General features: G+C 26.2%; 1 protein-coding gene across 3 annotated transcripts in view; it reads right to left on the minus strand.

Moving 5' to 3' along the window:
• LOC107443924 (TBC1 domain family member 30-like) overlaps nucleotides 1-6,681 on the minus strand; it is a 70,361-nt gene that overhangs the window by 44,086 nt on the left and 19,594 nt on the right. The gene's annotated exons all lie outside the window — the stretch shown is intronic.

The following is a 6,681-nucleotide window of genomic DNA, read 5'->3' on the forward strand; positions in this document are numbered from 1 at the left end:
TTTGAAGTTTTAAAATCCATCTTAAAAATACAAAATGCAGATAGTGAATTCCAGGATTGAACTGACCTCTGTACTCGGCAGTAAAATTTTCAAAAGTAAATTTTAAATTGCAATTATGTTCAATTTTTATTTTCTTAACACATACTCGACATGATTAATTGCTTCTAATTGTTTTGGAAAAAAAACATTATTTTTAAAAATAGATTATTACTAAAATCAAGATGCTGTAACAAAACATAATACACAAGTTTCGACTCTTTTCTCGTCATGTACCTAGTCTTGTACTACTTTATTTGAAAAAATATTGCAGACCACTCGAATATGTAACACTATTCTCCCTTCTAAATGCTCCATCTTTTTTCAGTAACGGCTATTTTTACTTAACAAACATCTGAAGTATATTTCTTTACTTAAAATTTACGATCAGAGTTGGTAATGTCAAATTCTACTAAAATTTGAAAGATAGAATTTTCTATTTAAATATTTTTCATAATGCTGTATTTATTATATTGAAAAAAGTTTTTCAAATATACTTTGTAAATTCAGACCTTTATATTGAAATTTAAACTATGTATCAAAGAAAAAAAATTAAAAAAGAGTTCCAAAGTTACTCCTCTTTTTATTATACGAAATTCTTGAATTACGCAAAATTCGCTCTGGAATTCCGTTGCATCATTGAATTATTTGAAATACTGCCCTCATTTCGATTTAATTTATGATTGAATATTTTATTTTCAGGTGGTTTGGAAGCATGTAGGGGACGGTGAATAAATTTTAATGCTTGTAAATGATGTTTTGAACCATGTAAAAGTAGTTCTTTATTTCATTTTAAATTCTAAAAACGATTTTCATGATCTAATTAATACTATGAAATAGTGGGAAAAAATTTTTGAAGTCTAAATATTTTGGAGAACATTTTAGTAATTTTGAAGTACATTTTGAAAATTCTTGTACCAGCTGCAGAATGCTGGAACATGAAATTTTTAATTAAATTAATGAAGACTATTTGTTCTAAATAGATAAATTTTTAAAATTCCTTACGTAGTTTTATTGTATCCCTGGTTTACATAAATTACTGTTGTTATTCGATTTAATTTATCTTGAAATATTTTATTTTTAAATGGTGTAGATGCCGCATTAGGTGGTGGTGAGTAAATTTTAAATTTTGTAAGTGATGTGATGAACCAAGTGAAAATATTTCTTGAATTCAATAATATATTTCAAAATTATACAATGATTTTTATGTTCTGATTTATAAAATTAAACGGAATATAAATATTTTAAGACACTTTAGAAATAAAAACTTCTCATACGACAGATATCGAATGTTGGAAAATGAAGTTCTAAAAAATTTAATTATTAAAATTAATTTATCTATTTAGATGGTGGTGCAGGAGGTCTCATGAGCAAAAGCAGGAAAATGTGAAACTTTAAAAATTACATACAGAATGTTCCGTATGACCACCCTTAATAGATATTTTTCGACACCTTGTCAAAAATAGTGTGATAAAAACATTCACATTCAAAAATTAGTAATTGTGTTAAGAAAAATTAAAACGGTATTCGAAATCTTACGAATCAGGTATCAAAACCAGTTTTAAAACCTGATTAATATTAGAGTTGTTTCTTATATTTACATTTTCAATACATTTCAGTGTATTTCAAACATGTTTGGAGTTTTTTCATATCCGCATTCAACGGTAAATAAATTCTAAATCCTGCAATGAAATTTTTAACTAAAATGAACTGGAAAGCTTTATGTAAAATTTTCATATGAATTCTTAAAGAGTAACCACTTTGTTTAATATTTTGTTTCATAGAGGTAGGAAATCTTTAATTCGAGCAACTTTGGAAAAATTTTACATTCTTTACATTCTAAGTAATAAACTTTTGATAATTCTGAAGGATTATGATTAAACACCACCTTTGGTATCAGATGTTTAATTACATGTATTATAGAGAAAAAAATTAATGATGGAATATACAATAATATGCATTTATTCGTAAATTATCGTGCCATTATTCGTAATTAAAATGCAATTATTCGTAATTTATCGTGTTATTACGTTTTTCATCAATATTAAATTGATAAGTGACAATATAAGGTATCATTATTTTTACTTTAAGTGTCAGAAATTAAATAAAAATAAGAAAATTTTGTTTGTATTTATTTCTAATTTGTTTCTCTGAGAAATGTCTAACAAATACAATAAATCACTCTCAGGAACGCAGCGTAAATATTCCCAAATTTAGCAATTTAAAAAAAACGTGCCAAAAGTAGTTGTTGCGCAGCATTTTCACCTAATGACTCTTCTCACAATGATGGAATACTAACTAATACAATAAATCTCGACCGTTAAATTTAAAATCATGACATCTAAAGATGTCATGATTTTAAATTTAACGGTAAAATCATATTCATATTTATATGCAGATCTTTATATGCAGATCTTTAAAGAAAATAAAAAGAAAACTACTTAATTCGTTTCTCAAAAATGCGATTTTAGAAATACTTTATTCAATGTAAGCATCTTGATTTATTTCATCGTTAAATTTTTCTTCTTTCAGTGGCTGATATGCTTGGTGGAGAGTAGTTTTGAATATTTAAAAGATTCCAACATTTTGATTTGCATTTGTTCTTTGAGTTCAACACCACACAGAATTTTAGCAATGACTTCATTCAACTTAAAACATCAATATTTATAAAAGTTGAAATACTAAATAGCCCCAGCTATAATTTCATACTCTAGTTTTATAAGAATAATTATTTCAGAATATATATAATTATTATTTACAGAAAAAGGGAAAACTCAATTTTCTAAGGGATTAATATTTATAGTATAACTTAAGTATCAAATTTCTGCTTAATCAAGTATTTTCGTTAACCAAATCGAATGAAATACTGTAGAGTAATTTTAAGGATAGAGCCTNAAGACTGAATAGCTTATTAGTGCAGAACTAATTCAACGTTAACAACTAAATCAACGCAGTCAAAAATCTGTAAACGTGATCAAAATCACCTCTAAAATCTTATGACCCAAACGCAATGGTGCGATTTGGTATAGAGCAATTCCAAAATAATAATAATAAATAAAGCAAAATGTTGAAGTTTCAAACTTTAGCAAACTTGACATGTTTTATATCTGCTTAAAGACTAAAGTGTTTATTTTATTGTAGTGCAACTTGGCTTTTATAAATATTTAATTACCATTTTATTTCAAGCTAAAAACTTTAGTTTCAAATTTTTTTTCGCGAAATATGCGAAATTAAGAGATTAAATAAACACTATCTTAATGTTTCAAAGCAAATTTCCAGAATTTATTATAATTTACATAATTTTAGCCGCATAATACAGCAGTTTTGTTTAGAAAGACAACCTTTTAAGAAAAAGAAAGTTTTTGCATATGTAAAATTTCAAATTACCAATTTCTAGTCACGTCCGTAACAAAAAGTAAGTTAAAGTTTACGTACATAGTATATCTTACGTGAGTAACAGATCGAGAATTTGAATTTAAAATAAATTAAATTCTATAAATGATTCGAATGCATTTTAAAGATAACAAATAATATTTTTCATGTTATTTCAATTATCCTAGAATTCAATTTCATATTATTTAGAATTTATATTCTAAGCTACATATTTCATATAAAGTGAGTATTTTCAGATGACGTTTTGCCCTAACAAGTTGAATGTTTTGAAAAAAAAAGAGAAAAATAATTTATGTAATGACAACTGGAAAGCTTTAAAATTAAAAGAAAATGTGCTTGAACTTATATTGAAATTAAAGACTAACTTGAATAAAACGAATTGAGTTGAGCAATGCTCGGAATGAGTAACTTGAATTTGAGTTTAAGCAATAATCGGAATTTTTAGAAAATGAAGTCAACTAAAATATCTATAATTATGATAGTAGAAATACGAATATATAAAAAACCAAAGAGCCCATAAGTGTACAGTTCTAATTCAATAATAACAACCAAAGTCAATGCAGTAAAAGTAAACTGCAAACGCGTTTAAAATGACCTCTGAAATGATCAAAATGATAATTTAATATGATCTTATGTGATCAAAACACGGTAAAGCGATTTGCTGTTGGGGAATTCCAGAAGAAATAAAGCCAAGTGTTGAAATTTCAGACTGTAGCAAACTTGACATATTTTCAATCACTTTAATGTATAAAGTGAATATTATTATGCAGTGCAACTTAATTTTTATTAGCATTTAATTAAGTATTAATTAAATGCTAATAAAAATTAAGGCTTTGTCTAGTTTAGAAGCATAAAGTTAAAATTATGAATAGAAAATCTTTTTTTCTTAAATTAAAATTTTTGCACTTGCAGAATTCTAAATTGCTAAGTTTTTGTTAACTCCGCGAGGAAAAAAAAAGTTTAAATTTTATGAGAACAAAGTAATATGTCAAAAGAAAAACTTTTCTGGTCATTTTACCATTGTAGTATTAAGTATATATTTTTTTTCTATGTCCTCCTGATTGACACTAGTCATCCAAATATCAGAAGGGTAGATTGGTTACCCACTCTTTCAGGAGCACTATATTAGGAGCCGTCTCTGAAAGTACTCCCACACTAAGGACAGACAATAAAGAGAATGAAAGAACATCCATGTCTCATTCGGGATTCGAACCTAGGATGTGAGGTCAGCTCTCTGATTACTACACAGTGCAGTCGACGCATTAAGTATATAGTTCTTTATACGTAAATAGCATTAAGTTAAATGACTCGGGTTTTTTTTCCAAGTGAGAATTGTTTTTTTTTTTTAAATTATATTACAGACGTATATGGATGTAGCATATGTTTCATTTTTAAGTTCGTAATAAGCCGAGAATTCAAAAAGAAGTCAATGCTGCAAATAACGCTAATAGATATGAATATGTTTTAGAGATACCAAATAATAATATTCCTATTATTATTTCCCCCTTAATTATCAAAAAAATATGGTTAATTCCTCTATTGCCTGAATTCTATTATGAGTGTGAACAAGTATGAAGAATAAAGTTACGATTAATACGATTAAAACTTTCATTCTCGAATTTTAAATTTCAATCCTTACACTATTTTAAGATCAAATGAGTGCAATTACAGGCAAACTAATCCATGTTTTTGAAATGCATATATAGAAAGAATCACTTTAATGTGGAAATTACTTTTTATTTGTGTTCTAAATGTTTTAATTTTTTTAGGTCAGTTTGGTCAACTTCAAAGTACAGGAGAGCACATTTGTAAAATTTAAATTATTAATTTAATTATTAAATTATAAAATATAATAAAATAAAATATAATAAATTTATTATAATAAAATATAATATAAAAAAATATAATATAAAAAAATATAACATAATAATATATAATATAATTCTCCGTAATTCTTTACTTACTGTGGGAGCAATGTTGGCCCAACTAATATGGTGCCACTGAAAGAGTTGCCAACAAATCTGCCTTAATAAGCCTGAATTGACGAATGTCAACCCAGGGGGAAAACATTATTGGAAAAAAAAATTTACAAAATCTCAATCAACGCTTTTGTTTTTTGATGTTTAACGTTACGTTACTCTATGTTTCACTGCTAAAACTATACCTTTTAGAAACTTGAAAGTTTAGCAATTTTAGAAGTAAACGATAAGGTTGAATTGAATAATCTATGGGTTTTTAAAAGAAAGTTCATTTGAAATACGCTTGCGAGAATGACGTAAATTTTTTGTTTCATAATTTTTTACTTATAATTGCGTATGAGAAAGGGGTAGGTAGTTTTGCTAACTGCAAGTTTATTATTCAAAAGAAAAAAAAATAGAAAACAAAAGAAGTTAATAAACAAATCAACTCCATCATACCAAATGATGCAGAATAGGCCAGCACAACAATCAGTGTTTGTGGCTAGTAAAATCTTCATATATATTCCCACTTTGATTTTTGGATATTATTAAATTCCTTTTTTATATTACTGAGACTCAGATTTTAATATTTCAGAACGCTCTCAGCAGACGAAAAGAAAATGTAATGTTTTTTATTGAAATTTTTAACATTGTTAATATTTTATTCTTTAGGATGCTTTTGTTTCACGAGTATGAGTATCTTCTTTTTAAAATTCTTTTGTTATACTGGCATTCCTAAATTAAATTCTTGAATGAATTTAGTATAACATAATTTGTCGTTTTATTTCATATTTTTATTTTAATTTATTTATTAATCCTTCAATCTTTTTTATTTAATATTTGTTCACATACTATTGCTAAAAAAAACCTGGTTAAAGTCGTAAGATCTTGCTGTAATATAATAATTAGCTAAAATTTTAAACTTTCGTGATCTTCGTGAGTTTTTCGCTATCTATTTATTACACTGACTAATGAGATGAAAATAATTATAGTTACATGATGATTATTAAAATAATTTTTAAATTTTGGACAATTTAATAAGACAATTTTAGAAATGTTTACTAAAAATTGGTATGTAATTCTCTAAAGTTAAAAAACAACAAACTATTGAACGATCAAATTAGTGAGATCTTCTCTTATATTGTTTTTAACCCCTTAAGGACGGAAATCGCGTGATTCTCCCTTCACTGCTTACGATATCAAAATTTTCTCTCTCTAGCAGCCCAAAATCACAAAGAATGGATTTTAATACGTTAGACTCTTATTACGTAATGTATTCGCATGTATACATACT

The sequence above is a fragment of the Parasteatoda tepidariorum genome, chromosome 4 (genome assembly GCF_043381705.1).
Source record: "Parasteatoda tepidariorum isolate YZ-2023 chromosome 4, CAS_Ptep_4.0, whole genome shotgun sequence".
Classification (NCBI taxonomy): Eukaryota; Metazoa; Arthropoda; class Arachnida; order Araneae; family Theridiidae; genus Parasteatoda; species Parasteatoda tepidariorum.